Source organism: Carassius carassius, chromosome 8, assembly GCF_963082965.1.
Source record: "Carassius carassius chromosome 8, fCarCar2.1, whole genome shotgun sequence".
NCBI lineage: Eukaryota > Metazoa > Chordata > Actinopteri > Cypriniformes > Cyprinidae > Carassius > Carassius carassius.
The window spans coordinates 31,627,597-31,647,421 of record NC_081762.1 but is presented as its reverse complement, the minus strand read 5'-3'; the positions used below and the strand labels follow the sequence as shown (position 1 = coordinate 31,647,421).

Genomic DNA, 19,825 nt, shown 5'->3' with positions numbered 1-19,825 from the left:
AGTGTATATTAACACTAATCTGCATTTCCTAGGGAGCAGTCATTGGACCTGATGGCATCGCTGGGTGGGACAAGGTCCAGGATCTGGCTGGTTTCCTGGTGGGTCTTCGTGAGGCTCCTTACCTCACCGACCTGCAGGTGACAGAGGCCATCCAGCTGTGGACAGCTCTCCCTGGCGTTGATAAACAGCGGGTCAACTATCAGCCTCGACATCAGCCTCAGCTGACACATGGGCGCTTTAAGGCACCGAAGCGGTCCGGAGTCACACCGGGTGTGGAGAGTGTGAAACGGTGTCTGATTGGACATCCTGGGGGTCCAGCACAGTGGCCCAGCACCAGTCGCTTGGTTGAGGCCATTTGTATGAAGCTGTGTGCTTTACACAAGTCACCGACCAAGAAGGCTGGAGTTTGCACCCCCAGGTGGTCTAAAATCCTTTCAGATTACCACCACATCCGAGACCTGGTGCTTAACAGTCGAAGGCTGATGGATGAAACAATGATCCAGCTGTTTGAGCTGAACCAGAGGACACTCATTCAGTGGTAAGCAAGGCACATTATTTGGTTCCAGGGAACTGAATACTTCTGTACACACACACACACACACACACACACACACACACACACACACACACACACACACACATATATATATATATTTTACAAGTAATTTACTTTCAGGTTTCAACGGCAGCAGAAGAATCAACAAATGAGTGTCCTTGCCCAGGGACTGACTCCATCTGACCCAATTGATGTGGCTGATATGCAGCTTCCTCTGCCGAGGGAAAAATTGGATGACGTGCCATCAACATCAGGCCCAAAACATCAATTTATCCTTCCGCCAAATCGAGAAGGACAGGCTCCAATTCTGCGACCGGGTCGCCGGCCCACTGCTGCCAAAAGGGAGTGCCCTATCGCACCCGTCCCCACAGCAGCAGGAGTTGTGCAGCCCATTTCAGCACCTGGGTCACTGTTAGGCACACTAGTCCTTAACCCAGACATGACTGTGTCGATGGTGATTTCATCTTCTGGTGCTTTGACATCCGGTCCAGGCCCAGCTCCGCCTGCTCCAGCGCCTGCTCCAGCGCTGCTGCTTCTGTGTCCCGTTACACCCAGAGGAACAGGCGCCGGCGGGCCCTGGAGACGGAAAGCGGAGTCCATAAGAGGAAGTATGTGCGAGGGGTAACTTTTAACAAGTGCAGCGAATGTGGGCAGCCCAAAACTAAAGAGTTTGGTCATAGCCGATATGGGAATGCCACATTTTGCTCACGCTCCTCTAATGGAAAAACTTTAGATGATTGGTTGGCAGAACAGCGGCAGGCAAAATAAATGACAAACTCCGCCTCCATAGTAAATAATTTATTTCCTGTGTATATGTTGTATATATTATATGGGCCCACTCTTTTCATATATATTTTTTTAATATAAGTAGTACATAATATCTTTCCTGTATATATATATATATATATATATATATATACATTGTTTATATCATATGGGCCCACTCTTTTCATATTTTTTTTTATACAAGTACATTATATCTATCCTGTATATATTTTGTTTATATTATATGGGCCCACTCTTATCATATTGTCCTTTTTATATTGTGTGTATGTATGTGTGTGTTCATTTTAATAAAACATTTTGTATATATTACTTGGGTCCACTCTTTTATATTGTTCTTTTTATATTGTGTGTATGTGTTTGTATTCATTTTAATAGAACATTTTTTTGATCAGATAAAAAAAAATCTGCTAAATCATATCAATCAAATCATATCCACACACACAAAACATATTTGAAGAAACGTTTTTTATTAATTCTATTTAAACACAAACATGAAAAAAGTTTTTTTAATACACACACACACACACAAATCTATGTAGTATAAAAGCAATCAATGGTATGTCATAGATAACAAAATAAAAGTCTCGGTTTATTGCACGCTTAACAATACACGTCGTGGACATATGACGTCACGGCTCATCTGAGAGAGCACGGGTTCGAATCCAGGCCGCGGAGGGTAGAATTGTTTCACATGTAATAACAACTCTTCAAAACGCAAAAACATATACCCCGAGTATTGCCGCAGGGGAAATCCTTCGGCGTTTTCACGTGTTCTGCGTCTTTTTCGCTTGCGTGCGGGGCTCAAAGATTGGACCCCTTCCTAAGGCTGATGGATGAAACAATGATCCAGCTGTTTGAGCTGAACCAGAGGACACTCATTCAGTGGTAAGCAAGGCACATTATTTGGTTCCAGGGAACTGAATACTTCTGTACACACACACACACACACACACACACACACACACACACATATATATATATATATATATATATATATATATATATATATATATATATATATATATATATATATATATATATATATATATATATATATATATATTTTTTTTTTTTTTTTTACAAGTAATTTACTTTCAGGTTTCAACGGCAGCAGAAGAATCAGCAAATGAGTGTCCTTGCCCAGGGACTGACTCCATCTGACCCAATTGATGTGGCTGATATGCAGCTTCCTCTGCCGAGGGAAAAATTGGATGACGTGCCATCAACATCAGGCCCAAAACATCAATTTATCCTCCCGCCAAATCGAGAAGGACAGGCTCCAATTCTGCGACCGGGTCGCCGGCCCACTGCTGCCAAAAGGGAGTGCCCTATCGCACCCGTCCCCACAGCAGCAGGAGTTGTGCAGCCCATTTCAGCACCTGGGTCACTGTTAGGCACACTAGTCCTTAACCCAGACATGACTGTGTCGATGGTGATTTCATCTTCTGGTGCTTTGACATCCGGTCCAGGCCCAGCTCCGCCTGCTCCAGCGCCTGCTCCATCGCCTGCTGCTTCTGTGTCCCGTTACACCCAGAGGAACAGGCGCCGGCGGGCCCTGGAGACGGAAAGCGGAGTCCATAAGAGGAAGTATGTGCGAGGGGTAACTTTTAACAAGTGCAGCGAATGTGGGCAGCCCAAAACTAAAGAGTTTGGTCATAGCCGATATGGGAATGCCACATTTTGCTCACGCTCCTCTAATGGAAAAACTTTAGATGATTGGTTGGCAGAACAGCGGCAGGCAAAATAAATGACAAACTCCGCCTCCATAGTAAATAATTTATTTCCTGTGTATATTTTGTATATATTATATGGGCCCACTCTTTTCATATATATTTTTTTAATATAAGTAGTACATAATATCTTTCCTGTATATATATATATATATATATATATATATATATATATATATTGTTTATATTATATGGGCCCACTCTTTTCATATTTTTTTTTATACAAGTACATTATATCTATCCTGTATATATTTTGTTTATATTATATGGGCCCACTCTTATCATATTGTCCTTTTTATATTGTGTGTATGTATGTGTGTGTTCATTTTAATAAAACATTTTGTATATATTACTTGGGCCCACTCTTTTATATTGTTCTTTTTATATTGTGTGTATGTGTTTGTATTCATTTTAATAGAACATTTTTTTGATCAGATAAAAAAAAATCTGCTAAATCATATCAATCAAATCATATCCACACACACAAAACATATTTGAAGAAACGTTTTTTATTAATTCTATTTAAACACAAACATGAAAAAAGTTTTTTTTAATACACACACACACACACAAATCTATGTAGTATAAAAGCAATCAATGGTATGTCATAGATAACAAAATAAAAGTCTCGGTTTATTGCACGCTTAACAATACACGTCGTGGACATATGACGTCACGGCTCATCTGAGAGAGCACGGGTTCGAATCCAGGCCGCGGAGGGTAGAATTGTTTCACATGTAATAACAACTCTTCAAAACGCAAAAACATATACCCCGAGTATTGCCGCAGGGGAAATCCTTCGGCGTTTTCACGTGTTCTGCGTCTTTTTCGCTTGCGTGCGGGGCTCAAAGATTGGACCCCTTCCTTTGCACAGCGAGCGCTCTACCATTTGAGCTAATTCCCCTGGCCTTTCAAGAATGACGAGCATAGCTGGGAATGACGGGTTTGATGCAAAGAGGCTGTCCCTCCTCTGGGCTTGCTCCTTTGCACTGGCCGAGATTATGTTGTCAAATTAACAAAGAGATTAAGCTTTTGTGTTTAAGGACCTTCTCGGTCTTGTTATGCCAGTATGCAAGTGTGTATATTCTTGTATTATGTAGGCTACCTTGGAACACTCGGATCATTCAGACAACTTCTCACACTGACTTAAAGTCTAAGGAAGCGGTTCTCAATTCTAGTCCTCGCTCCCCCCAGGTCTGCATGTTTTGCATGTCTCTCTTTGTTAGCACACCTGATTCGGATAATCAGCTCATTAGAAGTGAGCTCCTAGTGATTGACATGGTCCCTACACAGTGTTCATTGCTCCCCACTCCCTGAGCAGGGGAAATCCGTCAAAGTATACTTCACTTTGGAACATTGGTTCACGGATTTGTGCTGCGCAACTTCTTCACACATGGAGAAGTGTGACATCATTTACCTCTGTATACCTCGATACACCACTGTATTACTCACTATGAATTGAACGTATACATATGCTTTGAACTTGAATCACGTAGGGATGTCATGTGATGTCCAGTTCTCAGGGCACTTACGTTCGAATGGAACAAATGTCTAAAGCTATACGAGAAACTTACAAAATGTGAAGAGCAGGGGGCGCGAGGACTGGAATTGAGACCCGCTGGTCTAAGTGACATCTGAACGTTTCAGCTGTCCTCCCTATTATCCCTCTACATGTTAGATATAGCCCCATTTTTAGGTCAATTAAGAGGCCAACTTGCATTCGTTAGCCTTTCACACTGTCTCGAGGACTTTGGTTGCTTCCACGTTATTTCAATGTTCCTTCTTTTGTTGATGCTCTTTTTTCCTGGCTTTGGGCAGGAAGGCTTGTTGGTCTAGGGGTATGATTCTCGCTTTGGGTGCGAGAGGTCCCAGGTTCAATTCCCAGACGAGCTCTTGTTCAGGTTAAAACGTGAAGTTTTATTGTCTCATTGCATTCACAAACATTATGGCAGGTTTTTTCCAATCAAGCAGACACGGGTGGCTAAGCCAGGCCGGTTAGCTCAGCTGGTAATAGCGTGGTGCTAATAACGCCAAGGTCGCGGGTTCGATCCCCGTACTGGTTAGCTGTTTTTATTTTCTGGGGGCTCATCTCTGCTCTGCTCTTCAGCTCTGACAAAGAGTAGGGTGATCTCACTGAAATCACTGCTTGCTAAGCAGAGGTTTGATGTAGCCGAAATAGCTCAGTTGGGAGAGCGTTAGACTGAAGATCTAAAGGTCTCTGGTTCGATCCCGGGTTTCGGCAACAGCTCCCACACTTTTCCCTTTTTTGAGGCGGGCCATTGACCAAAAATCACTGGGTTCCAACCTCTCTGTATAACTGCTTCCCCACAGCCAGAGAGCTATCTGTTTCCAAGTTGGCCTCCAACCAAGCAGTTTCGGTTTTATGGTGTAATGGTCAGCACTCTGGGCTTTGAATCCAGCGATCTGAGTTCGAATCTTGGTGGAGCCTGTGTGCTTTCTTGCCGCAGGAAAAGATAAAACAGCACTAGTTTGGCGATGGTGGCAGTGTTTGTGGCCCTGTGAGCAACAGCTGCACCAGTTAAGGTTCCATGGTGTAATAGTTAGCACTCTGGACTCTGAATCCAGTGATCCGAGTTCAAATTTCGGTGGGACCTATTTTGCCACCAGTTTGCGCAAGACAATGTCTGAAATACTTTTCGGCACCTTTTAGTCCAAAAAAATTAACTAACGTAGAGAGTGTGGCCGCATTGCATCGATGCTCAGTCTGTCTCTTTAGGGCAGTGGTTCTCAAACCTGTCCTGGAGGCACCCCTGCCCTGCACATTTTTATTGTCTCCCTTATTAGACACACCCAAATAAGGTCTCGCGGTCTCTACTAATGAGCTGATGATTTGAAACAGGTGTGTTAGATGAGGGAAACATTCAAAATGTGAAGGGCAGGGGTGCCTCCAGGACAGGTTTGAAAACCACTGCTTTAGGGAACTGTGCGTAAAATGGCACTGTTTTGCAACCAAGTTGCACAGGACCATGTCTGAAATACTTTTTGGCAGCTATGATCCCAAAAAAAGCTAACGTGGGAGTGTGGCAGCATTGCGTCAACGCTCAGTCGGTCTCTTTAGGGCAATGGTTTTCAAACCTCTCCTGGAGGCACCCCTGCCCTGAACATTTTGTATGTCTCCCTTATTAGACACACCCAAATCAGGTCTTGCAGTCTCTACTAATGAGCTGATGATTTGAAACAAGTGTGTTAGATGAGGGGAAATGCGAAATGTGCAGGGCAGGGATGCCTCCAGGACAGGATTGAAAACCACTGATCTAGGGATGTGTGAGTAAAAGGGCAGGAGCCAACTTGGAGAATGCAGGCATCGATCCCACTACCTCTCGCATGCTAAGCGAGCGCTCTACCATTTGAGCTAATTCCCCTGGCCTTTCAAGAATGACGAGCATAGCTGGGAATGACGGGTTTGATGCAAAGAGGCTGTCCCTCCAGGACAGGTTTGAAAACCACTGCTTTAGGGAACTGTGCGTAAAATGGCACTGTTTTGCAACCAATTTGCACAGGACCATGTCTGAAATACTTTTTGGCAGCTGTGAGCCCAAAAAAAGCTAACGTGGGAGTGTGGCAGCATTGCGTCAACGCTCAGTCGGTCTCTTTAGGGCAATGGTTTTCAAACCTTTCCTGGAGGCACCACTGCCCTGAACATTTTGTATGTCTCCCTTATTAGACACACCCAAATCAGGTCTTGCAGTCTCTACTAATGAGCTGATGATTTGAAACAGGTGTGTTAGATGAGGGGGAATGCGAATTGTGCAGGGCAGGGATGCCTCCAGGACAGGAGGGCAGGAGCCAACTTGGAGAATGCAGGCATCGATCCCGCTACCTCTCGCATGCTAAGCGAGCGCTCTACCATTTGAGCTAATTCCCCTCATTAGAATCAGCTCATTAGAATCAGCTCATTAGAAGTGAGCTCCTAGTGATTGACATGGTCCCTACACAGTGTTCATTGCTCCCCACTCCCTGAGCAGGGGAATTCCGTCAAAGTATACTTCACTTTGGAACATTGGTTCACGGATTTGTGTTGCGCAACTTCTTCACACATGGAGAAGTTTGACATCATTTACCTCTGTATACCTCGATACACCACTGTATTACTCACTATAATTTAACGTATATATACGCTTTGAACTTGAATCACGGAGGGATGTCATGTGATGTCCAGTTCTCAGGGCACTTACGTTCGAATGGAACAAATGTCTAAAGCTATACGAGAAACTTACAAAATGTAAAGAGCAGGGGGCGGGAGGACTGGAATTGAGACCCGCTGGTCTAAGTGACATCTGACCGTTTCAGCTGTCCTCCCTAACATCCCTCTACATGTTAGATACAGCCCCATTTTTAGGTCAATTAAGAGGCCAACTTGCATTCGTTAGCCTTTCACACTGTCTCGAGGACTTTGATTGCTTCCACGTTAGTTCATGTTCCTTCTTTTGTTGATGCTGAAATAGCTCTTTTTTCCTGGCTTTGGGCAAGAAGGCTCGTTGGTCTAGGGGTATGATTCTCGCTTTGGGTGCGAGAGGTCCCGGGTTCAAATCCCGGATGAGCCCTAGTTTAGGTTAAAACGTGAAGCTTTATTGTCTCACTTTTCCCTTTTTTGAGGCGGGCCATTGACCAAAAATCACTGGGTTCCAACCTCTCTATATAACTGTTCCCCACAGCCAGAGAGCTATCTGTTTCCAAGTTGGCCTCCAACCAAGCAGTTTCGGTTCCATGGTGTAATGGTCAGCACTCTGGGCTTTGAATCCAGCGATCTGAGTTCGAATCTCGGTGAAGCTTGTGTGCTTTCTTGCCGCAGGAAAAGATAAAACAGCACTAGTTTGGCGATGGTGCCAGTGTTTGTGACCCTGTGAGCAACAGCTGCACCAGTTAAGGTTCCATGGTGTAATGGTTAGCACTCTGGACTCTGAATCCAGTGATCTGAGTTTAAATCTCGGTGGGACCTATTTTGCCACCAGTTTGCGCAGGACAATGTCTGAAATACTTTTCAGCACCTTTTAGTTCAAAAAAATTAACTAACGTAGAGAGTGTGGCCGCATTGCATCGATGCTCAGTCTGTCTATTTAGGGCAGTGGTTTTCAAACCTGTCTTGGAGGCACCCTGCCCTGCACATTTTTATTGTCTCCCTTATTAGACACACCCAAATCAGGTCTTGCAGTCTCTACTAATGAGCTGATGATTTGAAACAGGTGTGTTAGATGAGGGGAAATGCGAAATGTGCAGGACAGGGATGCCTCCAGGACAGGATTGAAAACCACTGATCTAGGGATGTGTGAGTAAAAGGGCAGGAGCCAACTTGGAGAATGCAGGCATCGATCCCGCTACCTCTCGCTTGCGCCCACTGCTTCCCACCGACTGAGCCAAAGTAAGCACAAAGTAAGCCCACATGAGCCAATCGCGTTTCGCCTGTGGCTTACTTTTGACCAATCGCGTTTCGCCTGTGGCTTACTTTTGACCAATCGCGTTTCGCCTGTGGCTTACTTTTGAACAATCGCGTTTCTCTTCCGTGGCTTACTTTTGACCAATCGCCGTTGTTGTCATCTTTGTTAAAGGTAAGGCTATTACTTCATTCATTGAAAACTGGTCATTATTTGTTCATATACAGTGTGTATTTTTGGAAAATGAATCGTGTCAGTATAGCTAGCTAGCATGTACAGTTCATGCTTTCTTCAGTACCTGTGAACCTGTAACTTTTCACATGATAAATGATCAGATAAGTTAAATTTATCGACCGTCAGCTAATTAAGCTATGCTACTGTCAACAATGATGTGTTTATGGTCTAAGAAATCATGGTTTCTGGGCCCTATGAATGAAAATAATGATTAAACTATTTACATTTATATTTGGTATTAACACATAATAACACACACACATTTTAATTGTAAAAATCGTTACCAAATTGTTGTGGAGATATGGAAAACTGCATTTACCAAGAAATAATTGATATTTTCTAAAATAATGTAATAATAATGACTTTTTTTATAAAAAAAAACATTGAGAGTCTTAACTAAAGACAAACAAAAAAAGGCCAAATGTATCCATATGGGCCAAAGTATGTGGGAATAGTGCTCATTTTAATTTAGGTAGACCAGAAAGTTAAAAACACAGAAAAATGGCTGAGATTTTAAGAGGTAAAAGCACCTGGTGTAACCCTGGGGTAAGATGACAACATTTGAAGTATGATATGTTTAATGTAATATTTTGTAGCCTGGTGTGTGTGTAATCATGGTTTAAGATGACAGCATTGAAAATAAAAGGAAATTTCAGACTTCATATTGACGTTACATATTTTATATGTCAGGGATTCCTGTCCTTTGTAGAAAACTCATCTTCAGGACAGTTTATGTAATGGCCATGTTTATTACCACAGTAATATAGTTTTTGCGTAGCTTGTTAAATTATTGTTAAACAGTTAACATACAGGTGTCTTTTAGATTGCAAAAGGTAGTAGTCTTTTTCTGATTTTCATTTCAGAAAATGTATGCATATCCCTCTTTTCAACGGCAATCAGCAACATCAAGCCGACTCCTCATGGCACCTTCGGTGGAGGCGAGGCGCCTTGAAAATGTGGAGTCTGGAAGGGCCAAACCTAAGGAGGAGGTGCTGTCAGAGGCCAGTACTTTTGTCAGCACAAACGGTGGAGACCCCAGTGACCAGTTTTTAGTACTGGCTCACTGCAAACTTCAGTTTGGGAAGTACCAGGGCCAGAGATTTAGATGGCTCCTGGAAAACTCTCTGGGGTATGCCGTGTATTAGGTGCTCAGCATTTCCAATGAGACGGCGCAGACAACACCCCTGTCAGAAAATAAACAACTGTTCCTACAGTACACTTCTCAAATTAGAGAGATGGCAGAAGAAGTGGAGAAGTATCAGAGGAAGCAGGAAATGCAGGCAGAAGCCCGGGCAACTGGAGACCAGGGCTGCTTGATGGTGGAGTTTAGTGACTTCCAGGGCCGGTCCATGAAAGATGTTTATGAGGACCAGAGCAAGGAGGCTCAAGCACTCATCAGGTACCTCGTTAAGGCAGATGCCAGGCCCAAAACCAACATGGCCATTTTCAAGACATATGTCCTGAAAAGACGGGCTTCTGCTGTGGGCACCAGCGTACGTCAGCCTGCACCTCACGCTGCAACCTCCAGTGTTTCTGCAACCACTGCACCTCCACCTGCAGCTATCCAAACTGGTGTACAGAAGACCGCAACTGTGAAAGCGCTGTTGGCACGTGGCAAAAATTTGTCGCCTTCGCAGCTGGCGAAAAAACTCACGTCACCAGTTAAAGCCTGTGAGTAGGAGTGTTAATATAGAATTTTACCTACAGCATTTCTACATATATTAATTTATCATTATGGCAAACTTGTCAACTTGCCGTTTCCAGATCCATTATTGCAGTCCACTTTACCTCCTCCAGCAGCAGAACCCCCAGCCAAACATTTGCCCCCCATGCAGCTTTTCGCTACTGGTAAGTAAGCACCATCTTACATATGTTTGTCTCTGTGTATTGTTCACAATGATAGTTTTAACATTTGTGCTCCAGGCAAGTCCGTTCCCACTGCTGAAGATGACGATGAGGAGCTGGTATTTGCTGCATCACAATGTGAAGGACAGCTAAATACAGGTGTGGCATATGACACAAATGCACATATTACAAGAATGTTTTGTGAAAACACACTGAGAAGCGTTATTTCTTGGGGGAAAATAATCAACATTTTAAAATATGTTTTGTTTACAATACAGAATTATATCATATCATGCCTCAAGCGGGATGCTTTCTTTGAGTGCACATCTTCAAAACGTAAGGATGTTCCAAGGTGTCAGTGTATTTATTTGCGTTTCCGAACTTACCCGTTGTTAGATAATCACCAGATAACTTTTTCACACCGCTTGCTCTTCTCACACACTCTTCAGCTCTCCCTGAGCAGACAGGATGGTGGAGATTCATTGTTCTAATGATTAGAGGAACAGTTTTTCCTTACTCTATCTGTGTGTATGCTTCATGTCCGTGGGCTTCGTTGCTTTACACTTAATTCATCACACCACATTTTCCTTCCTCCATTCCATCTGATCCTCATTCTCAGTGAGCTGCACTGATTCCATTCTCCTTAAATTAATATAGTGTATGCTGTGTTCTTTGCTTCCTTAACACTAGTACCACTTTCTTCACTCTCGTTCCTAAATATAACATAATAATTATGAATACTTGTCCAAAAATTGTGCTTTGCAGGCTGTTTGTCCACTGCATTTATGGCATATTACTATCAAATGCAACAGTCATCCTTATTGATTTTTTTTTTACTATTCACTCAGAGGACTGTGCTGGTCCATCTCCATCAGTGGAAACTGCCAAGGCACCAGCTCCTTCACATCACCAGCCACCAGCTGAGCTTCCAAGTCACTGGAAAGATCAACTTCCACCTTTCCAGCATGAGTGGACCCGGAACACACTATTTAAGGCCAACCCACGAACCGGCAAGTCAGAACTAGTGTCCCAGCTGAAACTTTGGTCCTATCCTTCTCAGCCCCCTTTAATAAACACTCAGCCCCCTGCCTCACCTGACCTCTTCTTCTGTCGGCCCCTTTTCTTATGGATGCCGCTGAAGATGTGGTTATTTCCTCTTGTCTGTGTTCGCCCAGACTGTGGTAAGCACAGACTAACAGCGGCAGGAATTTACCGTACCGTGCGTAAGGTCTTGGACATCGACGGGTGGTATGACCTTGCCACTGAGTATCTGGAGTGCAAACGCTGCAAAAAGAAATATCCTGCCTGGTCTGAGGACATCCTAGGACAGCTGGATATGGGCCACCGCAGTCAGTTTCCAGCTTTGCTGACATACAGGTAATTCATAATGACAATCATTCATTATTAGGTGCTTTTATATGGGTTATTTTTTACCAACTAAAGCATTTGCATGATTATACTGTTGCTTCCTTAGATACTCATGTGAAAACCGGGTGCTGAGGATGATGAGGGAGAGGACACTGGGGAACAGTGTGACTCAGCTTTACAGGAAGCTGATGGAACAGCACAGTGAGGCATGGACACAGCGTGTCTTGCAGTACCTGACTGTCTGCGAACCATTCACAAGGTCCTCCCTTGTGCAGCCTCCTGTGTTTGCTGATCCTCCACTTTTACCTGCCCTGCCTAAACCTAAGTGGCTGTTAGCCGTGTATGCCAGGGATGTTCTGGGGCGACTGCACGAGGTCAAGGCCAAATTAACATCTGTCTTTGGCTGTGTTCTCAAGATGGATTCGACAAAAAAGGTATCAAAGCCCTGTTTATATCCAGAACTTTGCCAGATATGGATATGTGTGTGATGTGCATACATAAAGAGCACATCTTTTATTTTTCCCAATAGGTTACAAAGAAACTTGCCGGTGCTGCTTCAGGAACAGCTGCCTGGTGCACAAATGTCGGAAATGAACACTGCCAGGTCCTTGTCTCTGTGCTGACAGCTGCCGAGGGACATGGACTGGACTCCATGGCAGCTGGTCTGATGAAACGCTACCGAGAGGCAGGAGAGGCAGCCCCAAAAGTGATGTACGTGGACAGGGACTGCTGCAGTCAGTATGGCCAATCGCGGGTGAAGATCATGTTTTCGAAGTGGGATGAGCTTGTAGTGCGCCTCGACATCTTGCACTTCATGCGGCGATTTGCTGCAGGTGTCACGACAGAGGCTCATCCACTCTACGGGATCTTCATGGCACGTCTGTCCACGTGCATCTTTCAGTGGGATCCAGAGGATGTGGCTGCTCTTCACTCTGCAAAAGAGAGTGACCTGGCGGCAAAGAAGACTGGCCACATCTCAGAAAAGGCGGTCAGTGCTCGCATTACCCGGAGGGAGTTGGCACTGCACTGCCGGAGGAGGACCAGGGGGGTGGAGGAGACCGCCAGATTGATTGGGTCACTGATTGATCAGTTTGACAGTGCGGATGGGAAGGACACCCTGGGAGTTCCTCTGCTGGACCACGAACGGATCCAGCAGATATGGAAGGAACAGCGCAAGCACGTCCAGTGTATACAAGACCCAGAGGACTTTCCGCTGTACATGAAGACAGGGACACTGAAGAAAGGCAGCGTGGAGCTGTGCTGCTACAGGTGTGCTCGTGGCTCTACCTCCTTGGAGTCGTTCCACCTCCACCTGAACCGTTTTATTCCAGGTATTACATGCACATGGATTATTATTTTTCTGTAGAAAATATAAGCACTGTAACTGCTTCCATCACTTTAAAGTAATGCCGCATTAATAAATGTCACACTCTACATTACAATTACTTTTTAATGTCATTAGCATTGACAAAGCTGTCTTGACTAACAAGTCACTAGTAATACAGGAATAAGTGACAATCATTTTTAATTTAGTTACACAACTCTATTAAATGTAGTATACAAGTTACTTCAGAGCACCTTATGTGTAGTACATATATTGTACATATGTGACATATAAAACCCTTTTTTATATATTTTTTAATATTATTTAACTTTTAGGAACCAGTGCCAGCGATGCGCATTTTCAGGCCTATCTCCTTGAGGGCTTGATGCGTTGGAATGATGACCGAATGGAAGATGCCATAAAACGGGGGTCCTCCATTCGGACATATGGCAGTGCCATGAGAGAGGCTGTGGACCGGCTTAGCCGAACAGTCTTTGGGAAGCCCTGGGATGAGCGCTATCGCCCTCCTGGAGCATATACAGGTAAGAAATTTAATTTGTTATTTTGCAATATTCTATTAAGTTATCTATTTAGCCTCCAATGTACTTGACAAATTATTAAGAGCACTTTTTTTCTTTTTTTATTATTTTATTATTGTAGGTGAATTGCTGGGAATCGAGTACCTTTACAGCCAGACTGGCAAAACACTGACTCCAGTGCTCCAGAACCCAGAGGAGGAAGACCGGCTGGTGGAGGAGGTTGATGATCAGGACCTGCTAGATGAGGGGTTTGAGCAAGAGAGCATGGAGGACATCACAGTTCCAGTGCTGTATGAGGATGACCCCTGCCGTGATCTCAGAAACAGCCCCTCATCTTTGCCTCTGCCTCAGTCCCCAGCATCACTGGCTGAGCCGTCCACATCATCTGGAGGAGAGGGACAGCATCTCGCCCCTGCCTCTTCAGTGCTGTCACAGCCATCTGACACTGGAAGCAGTGTCTCCGGCGAGGCTCAGGTAAGACACTCTAAGGGCTTTATTTTGTTTCAGTCTCGTTTTATTCCAAATACACTACAAGCAAGGTGTTTTTTTTAAGCCTGCATTTATTTGATTCAAAATACAACAAAAGCAGTAATATTTTGAAATATTTTTACTATTTAAAATAACTGCTATCCATTTGAATATATTTAAAAAAGTAATTCAGTCTTGTGATTTCAATGCTGAATTTTAGCATCATTACTCAGGGCACACGATTCTTCAGAAATCATTCCAATTTGCTGCTAAAAAAAAACGGGTGCCGGGTGCTATATTATTATTATTATTATTATTAGGTTAAAAATAGCTCCTAGAGATTTTTTGTTTAGGTTTCTTTGAAGAATAGAAAGTTCAGTATATATTGTAACATTATAAATGTCTTTATCATCTATTTAATGCGTCCTTGCTAAATAAAAGTATTAATTTCTATAATTTAATACTAAATATATAATGATTTAAATGTTCTGACTCCACACTTTTGGATGGTATAGTGTATAATGTTAAAAAAGCTTTTTATTACAGATAAACTCTTATCTTGGATCCTTCTATTCATCAAAGAATCTTGAACAAAATGTACACAACTGTTCTAAATATTGATAATAATATCAATAAAAAAAGGTTTCTAGAACAACAAATCAGGATATCTGAATGATTTCTGAAGATCATGTGACACTGAAGACTGGAGGAATGATGCTGAAAATACAGCTGTGCATCACAGAAATAAATTACACTTTAAACTATATTCAAATAGAAAGCATTTTTATTTTAAATAGTAAAATTATTTCACAATATAATGGCTTTTGTTGTATTTGAATAAAATAAATGCAGGCTTGTTGAGCAGAATTCTTTAAAAAATGTAAAAAAATATTTCTGTTCAAAGGCTTTTGACTGAAAGTGTATATTAACACTAATCTGCATTTACTAGGGAGCAGTCATTGGACCTGATGGCATCGCTGGGTGGGACAAGGTCCAGGATCTGGCTGGTTTCCTGGTGGGTCTTCGTGAGGCTCCTTACCTCACCGACCTGCAGGTGACAGAGGCCATCCAGCTGTGGACAGCTCTCCCTGACGTTGATAAACAGCGGGTCAACTATCAGCCTCGACATCAGCCTCAGCTGACACATGGGCGCTTTAAGGCACCGAAGCGTTCCGGAGTCACACCGGGTGTGGAGAGTGTGAAACGGTGTCTGATTGGACATCCTGGGGGTCCAGCACAGTGGCCCAGCACCAGCCGCTTGGTTGAGGCCATTTGTATGAAGCTGTGTGCTTTACACAAGTCACCGACCAAGAAGGCTGGAGTTTGCAGCCCCAGGTGGTCTAAAATCCTTTCAGATTACCACCACATCCGAGACCTGGTGCTTAACAGTCGAAGGCTGATGGATGAAACAATGATCCAGCTGTTTGAGCTGAACCAGAGGACACTCATTCAGTGGTAAGCAAGGCACATTATTTGGTTCCAGGGAACTGAATACTTCTGTACACACACACACACACACACACACACACACATATATATATATACATGTATATATATATATATATATATTTTACAAGTAATTTACTTTCAGGTTTCAACGGCAGCAGAAGAATCAGGAAATGAGTGTCCTCGCCCAGGGACTGACTCCATCTGACCCAATTGATGTGGCTGATACGCAGCTTCCTCTGCCGAGGGAAAAATTGGATGACGTGCCATCAACATCAGGCCCAAAACATCAATTTATCCTTCCGCCAAATCGAGAAGGACAGGCTCCAATTCTGCGACCGGGTCGGCGGCCCACTGCTGCCAAAAGGGAGGGCCCTATCGCACCCGTCCCCACAGCAGCAGGAGTTGTGCAGCCCATTTCAGCACCTGGGTCACTGTTAGGCACACTAGTCCTTAACCCAGACATGACTGTGTCGATGGTGATTTCATCTTCTGGTGCTTTGACATCCGGTCCAGGCCCAGCTCCGCCTGCTCCAGCGCCTGCTCCAGCGTCTGCTGCTTCTGTGTCCCGTTACACCCAGAGGAACAGGCGCCGGCGGGCCCTGGAGACGGAAAGCGGAGTCCATAAGAGGAAGTATGTGCGAGGGGTAACTTTTAACAAGTGCAGCGAATGTGGGCAGCCCAAAACTAAAGAGTTTGGTCATAGCCGATATGGGAATGCCACATTTTGCTCACGCTCCTCTAATGGAAAAACTTTAGATGATTGGTTGGCAGAACAGCGGCAGGCAAAATAAATGACAAACTCCGCCTCCATAGTAAATAATTTATTTCCTGTGTATATTTTGTATATATTATATGGGCCCACTCTTTTCATATATATTTTTTTAATATAAGTAGTACATAATATCTTTCCTGTATATATATATATATATTGTTTATATTATATGGGCCCACTCTTTTCATATTTTTTTTGATACAAGTACATTATATCTATCATGTATATATTTTGTTTATATTATATGGGCCCACTCTTATCATATTGTCCTTTTTATATTGTGTGTATGTATGTGTGTGTTCATTTTAATAAAACATTTTGTATATATTACTTGGGCCCACTCTTTTATATTGTTCTTTTTATATTGTGTGTATGTGTTTGTATTCATTTTAATAGAACATTTTTTTGATCAGATAAAAAAAATCTGCTAAATCATATCAATCAAATCATATCCACACACACAAAACATATTTGAAGAAACGTTTTTTATTAATTCTATTTAAACACAAACATGAAAAAGTTTTTTTTAATAATACACACACACACACACACACTCACACAAATCTATGTAGTATAAAAGCAATCAATGGTATGTCATAGATAACAAAATAAAAGTCTCGGTTTATTGCACGCTTAATACACGTCGTGGACATATGACGTCACGGCTCATCTGAGAGAGCACAGGTTCGAATCCAGGCCGCGGAGGGTAGAATCGTTTCACATGTAATAACAACTCTTCAAAACGCAGAAACATATACCCCGAGTATTGCCACAGGGGAAATCCTTCGGCGTTTTCACGTGTTCTGCGTCTTTTTCGCTTGCATGCGGGGCTCAAAGATTGGACCCCTTCCTTCGCGCAGCGAGCGCTCTACCATTTGAGCTAATTCCCCTGGCCTTTCAAGAATGACGAGCATAGCTGGGAATGAGGGGTTTGATGCAAAGAGGCTGTCCCTCCTCTGGGCTTGCTCCTTTGAACTGGCCGAGATTATGTTGTCGAATTAACAAAGAGATTAAGCTTTTGTGTTTAAGGACCTTCTCGGTCTTGTTACGCCAGTATGCATGTGTATGGATTCTTGTATTATGTAGGCTACCTTGGAACACTCGGATCATGCAGACAACTTCTCACCTCTTTTGCTCACACTGACTTAAAGTCTAAGGAAGCGGTTCTCAATTCTAGTCCTCGTTCCCCCCAGGTCTGCATGTTTTGCATGTCTCTCTTTGTTAGCACACCTGATTCGCATAATCAGCTCATTAGAAGTGAGCTCCTAGTGATTGACATGGTCCATACACAGTGTTCATTGCTCCCCACTCCCTGAGCAGGGGAAATCCGTCAAAGTATACTTCACTTTGGAACATTGGTTCACGGATTTGTGCTGCGCAACTTCTTCACACATGGAGAAGTGTGACATCATTTACCTCTGTATACCTCGATACACCACTGTATTACTCACTATGAATTGAACGTATACATACGCTTTGAACTTGAATCATGGAGGGATGTCATGTGATGTCCAGTTCTCAGGGCACTTACGTTCGAATGGAACAAATGTCTGAAGCTATACGAGAAACTTACAAAATGTGAAGAGCAGGGGGTGCGAGGACTGGAATCGAGACCCGCTGCATTAGAGCATTAGACTAAAGGTCCCTGGTTCGATCCCGGGTCTCGGCAACATCTCCCACACTTTTCCCTTTTTTGAGGCGGGCCATTGACCAAAAATCTCTGGGTTCCAACCTCTCTGTATAACTGCTTCCCCACAGCCAGAGAGCTATCTGTTTCCAAGTTGGCCTCCAACCAAGCAGTTTCGGTTCCATGGTGTAATGGTCAGCACTCTGGGCTTTGAGTCCAGCGATCTGAGTTCGAATCTCGGTGGAGCCTGTGTGCTTTCTTGCTGCAGGAAAAGATAAAACAGCACTAGTTTGGCGATGGTGCCAGTGTTTGTGGCCCTGTGAGCAACAGCTACACCAGTTAAGGTTCCATGTTGTAATGGTTAGCACTCTGGACTCTGAATCCAGTGATCCGAGTTCAAATCTCGGTGGGACCTATTTTGCCACCAGTTTGCGCAGGACAATGTCTGAAATACTTTTCGGCACCTTTTAGTCCAAAAAAATTAACTAATGTAGAGAGTGTGGCCGCATTGCATCGATGCTCAGTCTGTCTCTTTAGGGCAGTGGTTCTCAAACCTGTCCTGGAGGCACCCCTGCCTTGCACATTTTTATTGTCTCCCTTATTAGACACACCCAAATAAGGTCTCGTGGTCTCTACTAATGAGCTGATGATTTGAAACAGGTGTGTTAGATGAGGGAAACATTCAAAATGTGAAGGGCAGGGGTGCCTCCAGGACAGGGCTGGAGGTGTGGAGTGATGATGGAAGGAAGTAGCGTAGATTCCGGAAGTGATCCGGAAATGGAGGATGTGGATAGTGGAGGCGGCGAGAATGGAAGTAGTAAGTGGAGTGTAGTAGAAAATCGGAAAAGAAAGAAACAATCTTTAGAATCGGGTAGTGAGAAAGGAAATCTCCAGACTAGAAGAAGGAAAGAGGAATATAAGGTATTGTTGAAGTTGTTCGGTAAATGCGATTAATCCGTTGAAGCTGACGAAAACATTGAAAGAAATGACAGGGACAGTTGAAAGCATTACGACTTTGAGGGATGGCAATCTGTTGTTGTTTTGTAAAGACAATAGGCAGCAAAAATCAGCTCTGGGTATAAAATCGATGATTGGACATAAGGTGTTGTGCTCGATACCGGAAGAAAAGAATTGGGTTAGAGGTGTTGTAACAGGGATTCCGACAGATGTCACGGAGGAGAAGATTAAAAGAAATATCACGGGAGCAGCAGTAAAGTTTGTTAAACGGCTCAAGTGTGTTAGAAATAACGAGAAGATGGACAGCCTCTCAGTAATGATAAACTTTGATGAAAATAAAATGCCAGAGAAAGTTTATTTAGGATTTGTAAGATATGCAGTAAGACCATACGTTCCTCCGCCGCTAAGATGTTATAAGTGTCAAAAATTCGGTCATGTAGCGGCAGTATGCAGAGGTAAGCAGAGATGTGCGCGGTGTGGAGGTGAACATGAGTACGGCAAATGTGGGCAAGGTGTAAATCCTAAATGCTGCAACTGTGGTGGGGATCATAGTGCAGGATACGGTGGTTGTCAGGTACGGAAAAAGGCAGTCAAGGTTCAAAATGTTAGAACGACAGAAGGAATAACATACGCTGAGGCATTGAAGAAAGTAAACCAGATTCCTAAAACAAATGAAACTATGAATGAAGAAATTCATTCAAAACAACAGAGTAAAGAACAAAGAGATGAAAAGGTAGTAGTGGATGATAAGGTGGCATTTGTAACATTTATCGCTGA

General features: G+C 43.4%; 3 non-coding genes across 3 annotated transcripts; all 3 read left to right on the top strand.

The window, feature by feature from the left end:
* The first annotated feature begins 5,061 nt into the window (after nucleotides 1–5,061).
* On the top strand, nucleotides 5,062–5,135 carry trnai-aau (transfer RNA isoleucine (anticodon AAU)). The gene has a single exon. It is a non-coding gene; the product is annotated as a tRNA-Ile (tRNA).
* A 106-nt stretch (nucleotides 5,136–5,241) lies between these two features.
* Nucleotides 5,242–5,314, top strand: trnaf-gaa (transfer RNA phenylalanine (anticodon GAA)). Its single transcript has one exon. It is a non-coding gene; the product is annotated as a tRNA-Phe (tRNA).
* A 2,251-nt stretch (nucleotides 5,315–7,565) lies between these two features.
* On the top strand, nucleotides 7,566–7,637 carry trnap-ugg (transfer RNA proline (anticodon UGG)). The gene has a single exon. It is a non-coding gene; the product is annotated as a tRNA-Pro (tRNA).
* Nucleotides 7,638–19,825: the final 12,188 nt, after the last annotated feature.